General features: G+C 37.0%; 1 protein-coding gene across 7 annotated transcripts in view; it reads left to right on the top strand.

Annotated features, from left to right (window-relative positions):
• fhit (fragile histidine triad diadenosine triphosphatase) overlaps positions 1 to 18,928 on the top strand; it is a 338,996-nt gene that overhangs the window by 23,316 nt on the left and 296,752 nt on the right. Inside the window, exons 2-4 of one of the 7 annotated variants that reach the window (XM_079857658.1) lie at positions 2,512 to 2,549; positions 9,951 to 10,009; positions 10,244 to 10,307. The exons of 1 other annotated variant lie outside the window; for it this stretch is intronic. The gene's annotated coding sequence lies outside the window, so the exon portion shown is untranslated. Of the gene's footprint in view, positions 1 to 2,511; positions 2,550 to 3,126; positions 3,206 to 8,176; positions 8,250 to 9,950; positions 10,010 to 10,243; positions 10,308 to 18,928 lie in introns of those variants that run through there. 5 more of the 7 variants (XM_079857657.1, XM_079857659.1, XM_079857655.1 and 2 more) reach the window with 5 other exon arrangements.

Genomic DNA, 18,928 nt, shown 5'->3' with positions numbered 1-18,928 from the left:
AACCCAGACCATTATGTTCAGACTATGCATAATAATAGGAACATTGGAACATCGCGGTTTTACCGTGCTCACTGTCGTAACTGAACGCAACACGCTCTTTGAAAATGAAAAGTGATATCTGACATTTTTTAATTTAACAACTTAATATACTGTCTGTTCCTCAAATAAAGCAATTTAATGGCTTCAGATTCCTTGAAATATAATGCACAAAACCTCCAGTGTTGTTTTTTTTTTTTTTTTTTTTTTGAGCTAACAACCATGGCCATGGTTAATGCACACTATTCGGCTTAGACCGACTGATACCTGATCCGACAAAAAGGTTTGTATCGGACCAATACCAGTACGGAGTATCGGATCAGCGCATCCCTATTGGATAATAGTGTAGAACCTTATATATTTGGTTTCAGTCTATATGGATATTGTCATCTTTTTGATATTTGAAATTGAACTGAGGCATGGTTGTTTTAATAATTAACTTTGCACATTTTAAGACTCCCTTTAGAGTTGCCGTTTTATATCTAGATGGTATTTGGATATTTACTTGGATTGCATTTACGGTTCCACTTTATTTCGATAGTCCACTTTAGACATTCTACGAACTATAAGTAACTTTGCATGTACATGTCAACTTATTCTACTAGCCCCAACACTAACCCTTACAGTCTAATACTCTAATGAGAGTTAGTTGACATGTAGCTGCAAAGTTACTTCTAGTTCGTAGCATGTCTAAAGTGGACAATCAAAATAAAATGTCACCACATTTACTCCTTTATTCCAGTGCTTCTCAGTCTATCAGATGAAGGTCTGATTTCTCTTAACTGTGCAAAATGTATATTTCCATTTATGTATTACATAAGAGGTTGCATAATTCATAATTACATAATTCAACATGCTTTCCAACATTTATTGTCCTTTCTTTATAAACCCCTCAATAAATGATGTTAATAAGGTTTAGAAATGAATAAAATGATTCTTTCAATTGTAATCCACTGGAAAAATAAATGGATAAATAATGGATTTTATTTTAATAAATTGGGCAAACAAATCACAAGAACACAGTGTCTGTTTGCTGTTCACGTTGTGAGATCAAGACTCCACAACACAATGAATGAAAGACTCAGTCCGTCAAAGCGGATTAAAGTATATAGTTGTTAGTTGTTTGCGTAACCTCATTACGTTATGCAGATTATGTAAAACACGTTTACATCAGAATCTGTCTCAGATCACCAGAAAAATGCCAGGCTAATTGTGCCAATTACAAGTTGATTCTCATCTTTGAATGTAGCTATGGTCTTGAATGTTTTTTGGTATTTTGTGCTCTTCCTCTTAGTCTGTTTGTTACTTTGGGTATTAGGAAGATTCTAACCAGACTTCTCGTAAACAGAGTTTTAAAATGACATGAGAGAGATTTAATGACATCCTGGCATCATGGGAAACCTTGTGGAGGAGTTCCCTCGATGTAATGTTATTAATGTTTATTAATTATTTGATAAATATTTATCTACACATGCCATTCTGAGGGTGCTGCAGTTTCCTCTTTATGGCAATCCATTCTTTGAGTTAAAAACTTTCATGGTTTGTTTGGCCATGTTTGGTTCTGTTTGTAGAATATACTGTATAATACAGTACATTACTACCAGTCTGAAAAGTGTAATTTTGACATAATCGAGTGCAGAATCTTTGACCAGGAATCTAGCCCCAGTATGGGCCAAGAAGTAATTTGTAAAAAATCTGTTAATGTACTTTTAATAATAATAATAATAATAATCATTTTTAATAATCATTTTTAATAATAATAAAATATTTTAACAAAAGTGCTTCCTTCACTGCATATTTTTAATATATACACTGTCTTAATAAAAGCACAACAATAATATGGGCCCTTTCATCATTTATAATCTACCGTGAGCCAAAAACAAGCTTATGAAAAATACAACAACCTTTTCATAACGTGTTGCATGCATGGATGTAAGGCTTTTTCTTTTTTAAATCTGTTTTAAAAAAATCTGTTTTATTGTCCAATGCTCGAAAGATGGCATGTAAAGAAACAAAATTGCAATGCTACCATTTGTTTAGCAAATTATAAAGATCAAACAGATACGTTTCATTTGTTTTGTAGCATGCCATGCACTTCGATCTCTGTTAAATCATGTTGAAAGTCTTTTTTAAGGGGAATTCTGTTGTTCTAAACTGGGAATTTAGACTTTCTGATTGAAATGAAATGAAGGCATTACGGAATAGTTCACTTTAGTGTCGTGCCAAAGGGATTTCATTTAAATGCATTTCATTGTGCAGATTAGGTCTTAAGAATAGTTAAATGCTTAACCCATAGTTTTACTAAGAATAATGTTCAAAATCCTTGAACTGAAAAATTCTTTATCTGTCAGATACTCTATCGTCTTTAATAACCGTAGCGGAGGCTGACTGCGTGGTAGCCAAAATCTCCTCACTTCTTTAAGCTCAGAGTTATTCATGAAACCTTTTCTGTCATCCACTAAGTCCTCTCAATAGAACACAACTCATCTTATTCTGGCTGAAGTCTGATCAAGGTCAGTCGTCATCTTGTTGGAATGTTTTTGTTCTAATCCTTTCTTTTTAAGTTAGCCTCAACTGCACTGCTTTTTCACAAGCTTCTGATATGTGTGGTTGTGCCATTTATGAGGTCATCACTTTCTCTGTTCAATTTTATCTCAGTCTCTTATTCTCTGCTCAAATAAGCGACAGCTCTTAGTACATCCGAAAGCTTACGGTAGATAATGTATCTTGAAGCAGTGAAAGTATCAAATCTGAATTATGATTTAACCAACCAGTGGCCTGTGAGATTGCTGTCTTGAGTAAGCTCTTACTTTTTGTGGATATTAAATTTTTTTGTCATTTAAAGGGGACATATCATGCTAAATGCACTTTTTTAGCCCTTAAATGCATTTTGTTGTATATTTGGAGTGTTTAGAAGTACAGAAAATATGAAATTATTCTCTTCAGGTGCTTCGTTGATATCTTTATATTCTGTTTTGGTCATATTTTTCAACCTGTTCCGATTTTTCTGTTATCTATGACGTTTTGTGAACTATCACGTCACAGTATTTGCAGCGGAACTGCCAAATAAGGACATTGACTTCCGGCCCAACACTTCGAGCGATCCGCCATTATTATTTCTCGCTGCAATTTTGTAGTCCAAGCTAAAGGATGCAGAAGTTACGAGAGGGTAAGTTAAAATGATCGGTTGTTGGATGTAGTAACCCACACGCTTCATTACACCGTCTAATGTAGATGAACTGCCGCGCTTGTGGCGCATGTTTAACTGAAAGAACGAGCAGAGAGAGAGAGACCCGGTCTCGCGCGCGCTCGCACTCTCTCTCGGAGCCCGGCGACAGTGTAAACAAGACATCACCGTCTCCAAACTAGACGCTGTCTTGCTCTCTCTCCCTCGCACATATTAATCAAAATAAATCGACACGGTGGTAAAAGGTCGGAAGACCAAAGTTTCATGTATAAATACAGTAACACACCATTGCGATACATCCATATGAAGACGTTGTTCTGCAGGTTCGTCGTCTTCATTTTCATTTCGCTCCAGCTCCAACTCTGGCTCGAACATGTAAGGCTGGCTGGACAAGTCTTCCGTTGTTGACATTTTGTTAATAACGTGTGAATAAAAAGTTTCTGTGCCGCTAGATAATCCTATCTCTGCTATCAGACTACAAAAATGGCCGAACGGGGTGGAGTTGAACCTCTGCAACCTGGGGAGGGGGCGGGGTATGAAGTGTCTCAATTGTATTTAAAGAGACCGCACCAAAACGACTTGATCTCAGAAGCACCTCAGAAAAGGGGTAAAAAAGGGGCCCGTGGAGCTATAATAATGAGGAATTCAGACCCAAGCATTGCAGTTCCGCTTTATATAGACCACAAATGTATGATTTATATGTAAAAAGGAACAATTTAGAAGCATGATATGTCTCCTTTAAAGGGGACTAAGTTTTTATTTTATTTTTCCTTACCCCTTTCCTTTAGTGTGTATTAGCTTATAGCTTTTCATGCATGCTGTAAACAATCTGCAAAGTTACAATGCACAAAGTCCATGTCAAAGGAATATGATCTCTCCAACAGAAAAAAACCTGCCTTAAATGCCTCATTTGTAGTCCTGCCATTGTTTCCGTAACGTGGCTACATCACCATGTAACACATTTGCATAATGCTTCAAACAAAGGTAGTTCTAAAGCCTGGAAGAGTTTATCACTATGTCTAGAAAAAGCTGTTTTTGTTACTCTGAGGGCAAAGCATCATTACATGGTCTTCCAAAGGAAGATTGAAGAATCAATGGCTCAAATTTATATTTAACACTATTCCTCGGCAGGACATATTGTTGCGTTCTCACCTTTTTTTTTTCCTTTTCTCAAATGACTTCTTTCTAAACTGTGGAGAACAGTACAGGTCAGTGTGCTAACTGAGAAACGACACAGTTGACATCACATCTGAAATGTTAGAGAGGTATAAATTATACAATTGTGAAACGTTGTGCTTCACTTCGGGTCGATCTGCTTGGTCTTACTGACTGTGTCTTGACTTGCCAGTTATGGTAAGGGGCATTACATCTCAGACACACGTTTTAAGCGGTTGACCAATCACAATAGACTGGGCCGGCTGACCAATAAGAGTAGATTGGGCTTTTTAGAAGGCTGTTTTTTTTAAAACAAACAAATTTGAACAGTAAGGGCCAGATTTACAAACAGCTTGCGCTGGGTGTATGATAGGGCTCGTGGTGTTCCCAGGCAAAAAAATCTCGTTACGTTATTTTATCACTAAATATTGGATTCAATCTTTTTGTATACTTGTTTTCTTTCAGTTAAGACAGGTTTTGTATTTATTTTTGAGAATAAAGTTAATTTCTGTGAAAAAGAAAGCCTATAATACTCAAAATAGTTTGTTTGTGCACTTGAATGTGTGTGTGTGTGTGTGTGTGTGTGTGTGTATGTGCGCAGATGCACAAGTATGCATGTTTCCACACATGTGCAGGTCCGAAGCCTTTATTTTTGCAAGCCCACATGAACACACTCCTGAACACTATTGTTTCTCTGATTTTCGACTGCCCCTTTAATTTTCAATGGACAGTCATTTTTGACCAATATAAGCTCAGATCAATGAGGCCTACGACCAATCAGTTTAAAAAATAAATACAAAACCTGTCCTAATTTAAAGAAAATAAGTTGACAAAAAGATTGAATCCAATATTTGGTGATAAAATAGATTTTTTTTCATTCTTTCATTTTCATTTTTGACAGGGAACATCACAAATGTGACTGTGCCATTTTGTGCAAAATAAAAGCATTTCAAAACAAATTTCCTGGTTAAACGTTAAAGCACACTAGTGTGATGAAAAATGATTCCCCCCCATATTTTATGGAAAATGTACAAAATTATCCACAAATAATGCTTTTTTTCACTCACAAAAAAGAGGTATGTAAGCTCAGATAAATAAGGCCTACGATCGACAAATCCCCTAAAGAAATATTAAACCTATCCTAATAGATTTCTAAGCAATTTTTTGTAGTCCGGCCATTTTTGACCAGGAACACCTCAAGTGTTACAATGTGTTTTTTTTTTTTTTTAAATAAAAAGTATCAGCTTATTTGGGGAAGTTGTTAAACTCTGGGTGAGTAAAGTCAGTAAATTTTAGTCCAATGCAATTATATCAAATATATGCAAAAATAACATTAACTAGCATTTTCGGGTACTGGAAAATCCTCTCCGGGTCAAAATGACCCGAACACAACATAAGAGCTGTAACCGAATTATAAATTCAAGGATGTTTCAAAATTATTTTAAGTCAAAACTTACTTGAACTCAACTTCTATCAAATCAAGGGAAGACGCTTTCCTCACAGTGTCACATCATATATTGATGATACTTGATGCCATTTTCTTTGCATCCCCAATTAGGCATGTTTTTTTTTTTTTACTTTGTGTTTAATGTACGTACATTTTAAAGCTCTTGGTTTTGGGAACTTTTTGATGCAGTTCAGTGTCCTCAAGCTAAATCAGGGCTAAATTAAAACCTTGTCAGCAAAGGAAAGAAATCAGAGCTGGGTTGTTTTTAGTTTAGTTTCTCCGGCACAGGAGCGGAGGTTACATGCATTTATTTTTTGAAGTTTAATAGCCTGTAGGCTTGGACTCCAAGATTACAAATACTCACAGCAGAATCAATAGTCCTCTACTATAGGGTGTTCGAAATTCTTACACAATAACATGTGTTCTTTTTTAAGAAGTAACCTTCAAAGAGCTCTTCAGCTGTTAGTGAAATCTGAGCACCTTATATTTTTCAGGTTCTTTTAAAGTTCTTTGCTCTTAAAGGAATAGTTTACCTAAAAAAATCTGATGATTTTTCTGTGGAACACATAAGACATTTGTTTGAAGAATTTCTAAGCTGCTCTTTTCTTTTACAATGAAAGTGAATGGTCACCAGGGGCTGTCAAGCTTCAAAAAATGACAAATCATTATTAAAATGGACCATATGACTTGTTTGTTACTTGTTTGTCTTCTGAAGTCATACAATAACATTATACGATAATCTGTCATTTTTGGATGACCATTCATTTCTGGTCACCATTCACTTGTGTTATACGGAAAGAGCAGAGTGAACATCATGCCTTCACTGAAAGTTTTCTAGTCTATGACATTAGTTTTTTTAGAAAGTGAAAACGGTAGTCTCGTCATTTCCACTAATGTGACAGATTTTTTTCCCCGCTTCTACAGAGAGTGAGTTATATATTGAGATTTCCACCACTGCTGTCTCTCCTGAACCTTGTTTTCCTCTCTGCGTGTCCTCTTTCCGTCAGTTTAATCAACGCTTTTAATTACTGACACTTTCAGTCGCCTTGTTCGTTCGGTTGTCACCTTCGGGAGATCCTGCCATGGAGGGAAAAAAAGGAGACCAAAAAAAGGACCGTTTCTTCCCGCGGGTGTTGGAACAGGCTTGGTAATAACCAGCCACTGCCAGTCAGTCAGCTCTGTTGCCAGCTTACGTCTCCGCATGGACCGCTGGGTTTTTCCAACATTGTCTAGATAAATGGATTTTTGCCTTGACTCGAATGTGTCCTCTTAAGATGGGTGGGACGAGGACGCTTGGGCTTACATTCCATCAAGCCTTAGTCACATCATCAGGGTCACACGAACATGTAGCCTAGTTTCTCTCAGGTTTTCTTGCATTGCTATTGTAAGAGGTCTTTATCTATAATTATTTTCAAAACGAAGTAAACAAAAAAAAAACTATATTTCAAGATATTTTTGGCCATTGTTGTTTATGTGAGTGGTCTGAGCTGAATTGATTTCTAAACAGCCTTATCTCTCCACCATCCATCCATCCATCCATCCATCCATCCATCCATCCATCCATCCATCCATCCATCCACTCACTCACTCACTCACTCACTCACTCACTCACTCACTCACTCACTCACTCACTCACTCACTCACTCTTGAGCAGGGGTGTTGCTAGGGTTTCTAGGTCCCTGCACTTTACTATTATACTTATATTTTATTCTTTATACTTCACCTCCCTGTGCCAACAGAAAGATTTTTAACACCTAAAGCAACTGGGAAATACATGTAGCATGATGTGCAAACAGAATTTTAGAGTACGATGCAGGGTTGAAGACAAAAAGGTTGTACAGATCTTTTGGGTTATATACAACTACAGTCATTTATTCTGCACTTTTTTCATTGCTTGATTGATTGATTTGGAATTTTCAGAAACTTCTAAAGATGCACTTGATGATGAATATTTAAATGATCAGGCTGAAAAAGCACACAATGCCTGTTTAAAGTGTTCATTTTTAAATCATGATGAATATTACATCCAGAAATGCATAGATTTTCTGAGATTTACAAACCTATTTGGGTCGGGATGTCAAAAAATGTGAGAATTATTTTCAGGTAAATTACTTGCTGAATGGGACAAGGGCCTTTAAAAAAAATGCAGTAGATGGTAAATATCACTTGTACTCACTTTAACCTTCAGAAATGTATGCTGCTGCTGAGTGCTACAGCTGCCAATGTTTTGCTCCTCATTTGTTTCATAGTGTTCTCCAAGTTGCCTGTGTAATAATACAAGACTCATTATAAGGCACAAGACATGTTTTACTGCCGTCTCTCTATTTGGAATTTTTTTTTCTCTGCACAAGGTCGGCATTTCTCAGTCCTGTCATGTTGCATCTGGATGGCTCTCATGTTGCTTAGAGCGGAGAAAACATTAAGGTAGTCAACTCGTAAATATTTGATTTACCCAGCGCTGGAGATGGATTCAATTTTAATTGTTTAAGAAGCAGTGTTCTGCCCACATTCAAAAATTATAACGTTTAAAAATAACCAATGTTAATGGTCTGGGATGCGTAATTCATGATGATGCTTGAATGGACAATGGGTGTAATTATTGTGCATGGAAAACAAAACAGCTTTAATTTACCAGAATAATCAGACATGCAAAGCTATGAGAAAGTAGCTGCCAAGCATAAAAAGTGATGTGTGATGTTTCGGTATTTGTTAAAGTCTGCAGGTTTACTTGAATCTCTTTTAGAGTTCTACAGTATGTAGAGGTCATAGCCTGTTTCATCTTAAACTGAATATTTTGGATCCGCCATGTACAGAATGACCGATTGGTTTCATTAATAAGCTGTCATGGAGAACTATCTTTAAAAATGAAGGTGGTGGAGGCTAGTGGTTGAAAAAAACTGAATTGGTAACTACAAGGTAGATTTGAGCCCTGCAAAGGACGATGGTGAACTATAAGGTGCAAGATACCAGAATGCTTTGGGGGGGACTTAGATCCTATAAAAACACAAGTGGTGTCTTGTTTCTGAATGAATCAAAGTTGGGTGAATCTGTTGGGTCAATAATGCAATAACTCACTCAATCACTTTTTGCCACCCATTGCCTTCACCATGTAACCTTGCAGAAAGAATTACTCCAGCACTAATGTACAGAGCCACACACATAACGTGGGGATTGATTGGTTCCCTCATTCTATTTTAGTTCAATTGTTCCTACAACTGGGTAATATCTTCCCTTGTTTTAGGTAAATCGTGGACATGTTGTAGTAATTTGTTCCCTCATTTTAATTGAGAGAACAAAATAGTACAATGTGTCCATGATTTACCTAAACCGATACACAATTATAATAAATTCAATAACAAGAATAATTAATTCTTAATTCATGGCCAGAGTATTTTAAAATATTTATCTTTATTTATGTTTTTTTTTTTTTTGTCATGTGCATACTAATGGGTCATACTAATGCGCAGAATAACAAAGCTTAAATCGTGTGAGCAAAACAGAGAAAAATTCCAGGCTTTTGGACTAATTATATGAACTCTATGTTGCTCAACCAATCAAATTTGAGGACTGGAACTAACAAATAAACAAATGCTGTTCAAATGTTTGTCAACTACAATGCTGTCTAGAATGGGAATATCCTGCCGCCAACTAGCAATAACAAGTAGAATTTGTTTTCTGTTTCTTGGATGGAAGTCATGTGACAATAACTAAAGGCTTTTAAAAAAAGGAAAAGTTAAACACTTTTATGTCATCCTTAACATAGCGTGTTTAAGCTAACTGACAAATTAGTAATTAGCAATTACTGGTAGTTAGCATTTTCTAGCTGGTTAACTAATTAATAGGCCTAACTCTCTTATTCCACGGCAGGACCCATTTGACTTTAACTGTGCATAAAATATAGTTCAAACTCTCTTTTATCCAGACACATTTCAAGTAAAGCAACATAACCACCCGTCTGAATTTCCCTGTTGTCTCAATTAGCATCGGCTAACCTGAAGCACGCTAGTTTTTTTTTTTTAGGTTTCTAATGATGCCTTAATAATAAACACAGTTGTCCAGGTTTACCAGTAATGACACAGTGTTGTTTCATGTCTCTCTGTGTGTGTGTGTGTGTGTTTGTTTCAGGCTCTCTTCTCTCATTAATTACATGAGCTGGGCGCTGAGGGAAAGTTCACACGCTGAAGGTAAGTGTATTTATTGCATCGCTTTGACAATGAAATCAGCCAGGTTCATTGATTTTTCGTCTCTCTCGCACCGTTTTTTTTTATTTTATTTGGTGGACTTGTAAACAAGTTGATTACAGATAAAACAAGTAGGAGAACTGCTAGCGCACTTTAAATGAGCCCAGCAGATGTTTCTGGTTGTTGGCAGTGGTTGTAGCGCGCTCTGCTCATTGAGACTATGCTCATGCAATGCAGAAACGTATCAGCTCTTCATAGAGCAGCACATGTGACACCAATCCCAGAAGACTCCAGAGATGAGGTAAAATGATAATGTGCTGCTTCTTTCTGTTGTTCTTTTGTCCTGTCTTTTGGAGTATACAAACACTGGCTGCATTCCATTTTTCTGTCCTTTTTTCTCCCTTAAATAAAAGTACTGTAAAATGGGGCTGCATGTAGGCCCCCTACAGTAAAAGGCCCATTTCCTCCAAATCTCTACATGCTCAGGTTTACTGCCAGTTCTAGTGTTCCTAAAACTCTCCACTACTATGCTAATATGTGGTTGCTAAAGTGGAGCTGAATTTTCAGCATCATATAGTGTTCATTGTCACATGATCCTTCAGAAATCATCCTAATACACCAATTTGGTGTTTAGGAAACTTTTCTTATTATTAGATTTAGCGATGTTGGAAATTGGGCTGCTTAATATTTTTGTGGAAACTGTAAATAGATGCTGTGTCAACAAATTAAGAATTTGTTTTCCAAAACAAATTTTTGTCCATATTTTATTTTGTTCCCATTTTCAATCCAATTTCCATAAAATTGTTCCCACAACTTATCAATTTGTTCCATTGTTTTAGGTAAATCATGGCCACATTGTACTAATTCTCTTGTTTTAATTGAGAAAACTAATTAGTACAACATGGCCACGATTTACCTATTTTATTTGCTTTTGATCGAATTAATGCATCCTTATAGAATACGCACACCCATACATTTTCAGGACTCACAACTGCATTCTCAGAAAACTTGTGCTGCGTGAATGGAAGCGGACTGGGGTGCGTTTTGCAAAACATCATTTGGCTACCCAACTACTCTATGGTCGCAAGTTCCGTTGTATTGTGTTGGTAACAAATGAACTTGCGACCATAGGTGGCTTCGGGAAATGCAGCCCTGGATAGCTAATAAAAGTGTGTCATAAAGTGCAAGAGAGCCGGTATGCGCTGCACAAACGAGTGGCTACTTTAATGGACGTCGCCATCTTTGATATTACGTTGGTCTCTGTTGCTACGATTACAGTGGTAAGAGAATAGTGTCTTGTGACTACTGTTACTTGACTCCCGTTGCATGTTCATATAGACATTTTTTGAGATGCTACTGTAAGTTGCTGTTGGAACGGGACATTTTGAAACTCACACCTGTAAGTAAATGCGCTTGTCAAAACTGACAGAGTGAGCGTAGCCTAAAAGTATACATTTCTTTCAAAAAAAGAAATAAAATAAAGTTCTTACCCCAAACTTTTGAACAGTATATTTTTTCCGTTTTGTTGCCCGCTAAGCAAAAAGCAGAGGTGCGATCGCTTGGCACGCTACACACATTTTTGCTCCGACTCTTGCCATGTTTTCCAGGCAAGGCAAATTGACACAAGTTGCTGCTAGTCAGAGCTAGTCCAGATTTTCTGCATTCAAAGCTGACATACAGTATATTTCATTGAAAATTGTGTAGTGTAGAATGTCAGCAGACCAGATTTTTTAATAAATTCTTAGATCTTAATTCTATCTAGCCGAAGGATATCAATAGTGCTGGGTGGATTACTGTGGCAAGCACTGCTGGGTCGAGAGCCGTGGGAGCTGATAATGCTCATAGTTCAGGGAAGGAGGAGGCAGGGGCCGGCAAACAATAAACATTTAGGCCCCATCCACACTACTGTGTTTTAGTTTAGAAACGGAGAATTAAAACGAATACGATCTCCGTCCACACCAGCGTTTTAGCTGCGTATTAGAATTGATCTCCGTCCACATTAAAACGACTGAAAACGCGGATCACGTGACCATTCACCAACACTGGGCATGCGCGTGCCGGTGTAAACCTAGAGACTTTCAAACATAGACTGTAAAAAAATGCTTTCAAACATCAAAATGTCATTTATTAATATGTATTTGTGTCAAAATGACATATAAACATCTTTTCCTATTCTATTTTGCCTGGAAACGCTTCCAACACGCTTGTGTGTCGCATGAAAAATAGGCGTCGGTTCTATTTTTAGCATGCACGCGTTTTCCACGCGAGCCGCGCATGAGACGCGGCAGTTTCTTACTGTAAGAAACTGTTCCAGCGGGTGGAGTTTACTGGTACTGAATATTACCTGTGTATACTCCATGACTGATGACACCCAATCATAGAGCCGAGCGTGAGCCTCTGCGTCATCGTTTCTAAAGTCCTCGGTTGTGACCCGTCCACACTAAAATGCCCTCTGGAGATTCAAAACACAAAACTGGGTCGGCAGCGTTTCTAAACTTCTCCGTTTTAGGTCTTCGTTTTTGCCGTTTTAGTGTGGACGGGAGGTGCAAACTTAGCAAAAGGTCTCCGTTTCTAAACGAAAACGCAGTAGTGTGGATGGGGCCTTAATGACCAAATAAACAAACAACAAAACGAAAGTAAGGCGGCAGCCCCTCACGGATGACTGCCACATTTAACATAATAAAACACAAAATAAATGTCCCATGCCTGTGTCCTTCACTGTCGTCACTCCTCCTTTTATCCTTCTGGAGCTCCTCCGTGGGACTTGAAGTTGATTTTGAGTATTTTACAGTGTAATATAATCTAATTACAAGTATTTAATTATATATGATAATTATATGATTTATGTTGAATATTTTGAGCCTACTTTAGAAGAACTCTCATAGTGTATGATGCTCCACTGCTGAACGCCTTCGATTATTGCATTAGAAAGTGCCATTTTCTCAGCGTATTTTCTAAAACACACTTAACGTGGCTTAATGTACTAAAACATTTGACCGGGGACAACCAAATTTCTCTCACATTTCTCTTGTCATAAACGCTATCTATCTACTTCCTGGCTCTGTGATCCAACTGGAAAGACAATTTTATGTTATGCATACTTTGCTGACCTTTCCGTTTGTCTCTCTCGTTCTCTCACGCACCTTTAGTGAAACTACATAGACACACGATATATACCGTATTGTAAATAGTTAACAGTACTTATGTAAAAAAATGAATAGTTATGATGCACAAACAGTGTGGAATGACTTAAATACTTGAAATCCTAAAATAGTCCCTAAAAATTCCAACCCCTTAAGTACGTACAGTACTAATAATAGTAATACTAATTAAACTCTGCATTCTCTTTCTATTCACCATGTCTTTGTGACATTTGAAATGAGGTGTTTAGTAGAGCTGTAAACGCATGTCATAACAAATCCACAAATAAAAAAACTCCCACTGCTAGTGCTTTACCAGTCTGACCACCCCACTGCTTATACTTTTCTTAGTTATGACAAGTTAATTTTCTCCCAGTGGGAATACGTGTCCCAGGCAACAAGAACCGCCCCTGTGCTTTTCAGTTTGTATGAATTACTTTAATTTGCTCCTTTTCACAGTGGCCTTGGTCTTGGTATCTACATTTAATTCTAGAGACTGCAGAATCAGTGTTAAATAGAAACGCATTCACAGAAAGCAAGACTAGTGCATGAGATTGCAAAATGCGCTGACTAATTTTGAATGACTGAAATGTGTAAACCCATGAAATTAATAACAAGTATATGGCATGTTAGAACAAGCAAACACTGTCAACTTTGTGATCTGATATCAAGTTTTGATGTTCTGTTGTACCATCTATTAATAGCCTGCTGACTCTGGAGGTTTAGACGAAGAAATTTCACTTGGAAGACAATAAAACTGGTGAAAAAAATTATCTCTTAGACTTACAATGAAGGAGGGACCTGAGCCATTTCTAGAGAGTTTGGGCGTAATATAAACTAATCATAATATATATAATACAATTATAATTACAATATTTTAACGTGTATATCTATGTTTAGTTTCATTGTGTTTTGGTTCTGTTTTCCCTGTTCTGGTTTGTCTGTGTTTCCCTACTTAGTTTCCTTACTTGTTAATTAGTTCTACACACCTGTTTCTGTTCAGTTGATCTCTCATTGTATTTAAGCCCTCTGTTTCCTTTGTTTCAGGGTCCGGTATTGTACATTTATTGTTTATTTATTTAGCGTGGTTATTTCCTGCGATTCCCCTACGTGTTCCTAGTGTAATTTACTATTAAAGACTCCTTTAGTTATCCTTTGTGATTGTGTACTTACTACAGCCTACACAGCACCTGACTATATATGAAGACTTCAGATGCAAAAGCCTCTAATGGTGTGTTCACACCAAACGCGAAGGTTATATTCGCATCGCGTTACTCGCTCTATTACTCGCGGGATGTTTCTTGTTTTTTGCATCACTCGCGTGTATAAAAACACTGCGCGAAAAGGAGTGTCTTCACGCACATCATCAACAACAACAAAATTTCTAAGTGTCATGTGAATTTTCCGCTCCTGTTGAAATTGCGGAAGACACGATTGAGGCGAATATCGAGCATTCGTGGCAAACGCGTCGGCCAATTCGCGTCTATTTGCGTCTTTGCATTGACTTTGTATGTAATCTACTCGTGCAAATAATTAAATTCGCGTTTGGTGTGAACACGCCATAAGTCCGTCTAAAGTTTTTGTTTAATTTTAACATTTTTATCAGGCTCCTATGTTTCTACCCAAGTACCGGGATTTCTGAATGGGCTGAGGCTGGAATTTAGTGAGTTTTTTTAATGTGAAAGTATTTGCTGAACGTATACCATGTGCGGAGAGCATTTACTCAATATTATTATCTCATTTTTGACAGAGGTGACTTTTAGAGGCTTTTGCATCGGAGGTCTTCATATACAGTGTATACTGTATATATATATATACGTATTTTGGTAACACTTTAAATAAGATTCCATTTAGTTAACGTTAGTTAATGCTTTAACTTATATTAACCAACATTGAGCATTCATTTGTTACAGCATTTATTCATCTTTGTTGACCTTATTTAATACAAATAAAACTTTTAGTTAGTTCACTCATCTTAGGTCCATTAAATAATATTAATAGTTATCCACTTATCCATTTATCAACAGTTATCCATACATTTCTACGCACTGATTTGCAATGGGAAAAGGGAGAAGAATGAGGGCACGTTTACACAACAATGATGTATTAAAAACAGAAAAGTTTTTCCTTTTATGTTTTTCGCAGACAGACGACAACGTAGCCAAATGTTTCCCATTTTTAGTTGAAAACTGTGTTAGAAAATAAGCGGATTCAAACTCGGGTCATTCGCGTCAAAAGTAATTTTGTGTGGCTTAATCAGACAATTGGTAGGGGGAGTTAGTGTAAATAGCATCTGGCTCCAGGCGGCTGTTTGCACTTGGTTTTTATCTAGCATTTCCTTTGCATTTTAGGTTGTCAGTAATATCAGTAATTTCACAATTTAAGTTTCACAAACCTTTTTTGGTTTGCATTTTGAAACAGACATCTCTGCAAGTAATGAGAACTTATTGATGTTGATTCAGTATCTACTTTGTCAGGTCAAAACTGTGATTTGTTTTTTGTTTTGAAGGTCATTATTTCAGTCCATTTTAGCATGCACTGATAATTCAGTTTTGAAAAATACTGTAGCTAATTATAGAAAATATTTTGAGATCATAAATGGTGTTGCTTTAGCTCAACTAGTCAGTAGGTTCAACTCAAGTTTCAATAAGGGAACACATACTATACAGTGCTGAATGCACTGCGTAGGCCACTTTGAAATACCATGTGCCAAAATCAAGTGTCAAATAAAATCTGTCTAAAAAACAGGCTTCATGAATCTGAATTCGATTTGACCCATAAAAACAAAAACATATATAAAAGTAAGCCTGATAACCAAATGCTCAAATGCAAATGGCCACTGTGTGCTTATAAACATCTTGAGGCGACAGGAAGCAGAGTGGTTTGTTTGACCAGAACTGTCTGTAGAATGGGGTTATGCTCAATAGTGACTGTGCAGAGTCATGATTGATATGATATGTCATACAGAAAGGACAGACAATAAGAAATGTACCGTTTAATTTATGTCCAACATTATGTGTAATTAGTTATGTGTCATTGATTTGAACTTTTTCCCCCAACAACAATGTGCAGGCCTGTGGAAGGTTTAGGGTTAGGTGTTACGGTTGGTGTTAGAGTATTACAGGGATAGTTCACCCAAAAGGGAACATTCTGTCATGAATTACCCACCCTTACGTCGCTGCAAACCCGTAAGACTTTCATCCATCTTCAAAACACAAATGAAGATCTTTTTGATTAAATCTGAGAGCTTTCTGTTCCTCCATTGACAGCTACGCAACTACCACTTTGATGCTTCAAAAAGTTCATAAAAATATTGTTAAACTAATCCATATGAATTTGGTTTAGTCCAAATATTCTGAAGAGACTATCATTTTATATGATGAACAGATTTAATTTAGGCTTTTAATCACATAAACATTGATCAGCAAACATAAACAGAAGCTCAACCGCTTGACGTCCGAGAACAAACCTCTTGCTGAAGCTCAAATGTGCTGCATGATAAACGAGTGAACCTCATTGGTTCTCATGCTTGAGCTTCAGTTTACTACAACTGATGTGTGCGTTGATGAATGTTTATTATACGTGAATAAAAGTCTAAATTCAATCTGTTCATCTTATGAAGTGATCATCCCTCTTTAGAAAATTTTGGACTAAACCGCTTAATTCATATGGATTAGTTTTACGATCTCTTTATGAACTTTTTGAAGTGTCAAACTTCTGTATGGACAGAAAGCTCTCAGCTTTTCATTTTTGGGTGAACTATCCCCTTAACATTCATCTTCGTTTACCTGAACACTGCACCTGATCGCACAACATAGACATACAAGCGAGATCCAAACTGAACCAATCTGTCAACCCACATTAGGGTCTTCTCTTAAAGTTAAATAATGTTATAAAAGTCATGAACATTTCTATAGACAATATCTTAGCCTGTTCTTTGATGGCAGCGGCCTACAATATGGTTCATGGGGTGTCAGACAAGGTACTTCCTTGAAGAAGATCATATCTTCATATCTCTCAATGTATTTCTGTCTTATTGGAGACATTTGGACATAATTACAGGAAAACTGGAAAATCCATGAACATTTATTTGAAATGTAAACTGTTAGGGTTGGGGTTAGTAGAATAAGTTGACGTACTTGCAAAGTTACTTCTAGTCAGTAGAATGTCTGTTGGGAGCATCAAAATAAAGTGTTAGCAGATATTAAGCAGACAGTCTACTAATACTCTAATGAAAGTTGGTTAATATGTAGTTGCAAAGTTACTTCTAGTAAGTGGAATGTCTAAAGTGGACCATCGAAATAGTGTTACCAAAATTTCTTCAAAATTTCATGAGTTATGTTTTTCTTTGCCATTTCTGCATGTATTAATTGGTCCATGCTGCAGTCAATTCAGATATTCTACACCCACTTTTCACAATCCAATCAGCAACTGATGCATAAAATCAAGTTTCACACTAAAATGCGTCTGAAAATGTCACAATATAGCAGCAAATTTAGTTTCATGGCATCTTTAAAGGAGAACTCCGGTCAATTTTAACATTGAGCTCATTTTTTTGTAAATTTGGAGTGCTGTCAGTACAGAGAACAACGACAAAAATCGGTGTTGCCTACACCGTGTTATCCTCTTTTTAAAATTTGCACCCTGTTGACTTCAATGGGGCAAGTTTTAAACCTGCTTTTAGCCTCTTAACATCCTTGATGTGTCATTACAAGTGCCCAGCCATGTGAGTGATTCCTTCAGAGTGAACATGGTGAATCTGACTGCAGTAGATGTGCAAGATCTGAATAAAAATGATGTTATTTCAGCCAGCGCACATACCTGTATTTACATCCTGTTTGCGGTTGAAGTCCACAGTAATCGATTGTCGAGTTCGGGCGCATGATCATACGTACTAAACCTATGCGCGTGAACTCGACAATTGATTACTGTGGACTTCAACCGAAAACAGGATGTAAATACAGGTATGTGCGCTGGCTGAAATAACATCATTTTTATTCAGATCTTTCACATCTACTGCAGTCAGACTCACTCGTGTTAACTCTAAAGGAATCACTCACATGACCTGTGCACTTGTAAGGACACATCAAGGATGTTAAGAGGCTAAAAGCAGGTTTAAAACTTGCCCCATTGAAGTCAACAGGGTGCAAATTTTAAAAAGAGGATAACACGGTATAGGCAACACCGATTTTTGTCGTTGTTCTCTGTATTGACAGCACTCCAAATTGACAAAAAAATGAGCTCAATGTTAAAATTGACCGGAGTTCTCCTTTAAGATTTTTGCTTTGTGACATGATGGTTTAGAAGTCATGAACATATCCATGACACATTCTTTCTTGAGACGTGAGATTCACCCAAATACCAAGTGTAAATGGTGATGTGTCTCAGTCGACCATGTGATTGTATCACTGAAGACGGAAGTTAATACTAGGTGTAAATAGGGCTTTAGATTGTCCTTCAACCTGCAATTCAAATGTGCAGCAGCCTCAATCAGGTCAATTCACAAATACAAGAAGACATCAGGAGTCCCTGCTAGAACACAATATCGACTCCATTTCAGCTCCATGAAGCGAAAAAGCTTCCTGCACAAAAAGGATTAAAACAGCCCTGGGCTATTTAGCAGACAATTTTACATAATGCCACATACTTTTCCTTTTATTGTTCTCTCTTTGTTGGCTGATTTCCTTCTTTAATTTCCCATCTAATGGGAAAGTTCTGGCTGATTTTAAAGGCGTTTTTCTCTTTTCATGGGCCAAGCATTACGTTTTAAAACCTTGACAGT

This window comes from Squalius cephalus (assembly GCF_949319135.1).
Source record: "Squalius cephalus genome assembly, chromosome: 22".
Classification (NCBI taxonomy): domain Eukaryota; kingdom Metazoa; phylum Chordata; class Actinopteri; order Cypriniformes; family Leuciscidae; genus Squalius; species Squalius cephalus.
This window is presented reverse-complemented; position numbering and strand designations above follow the sequence as displayed.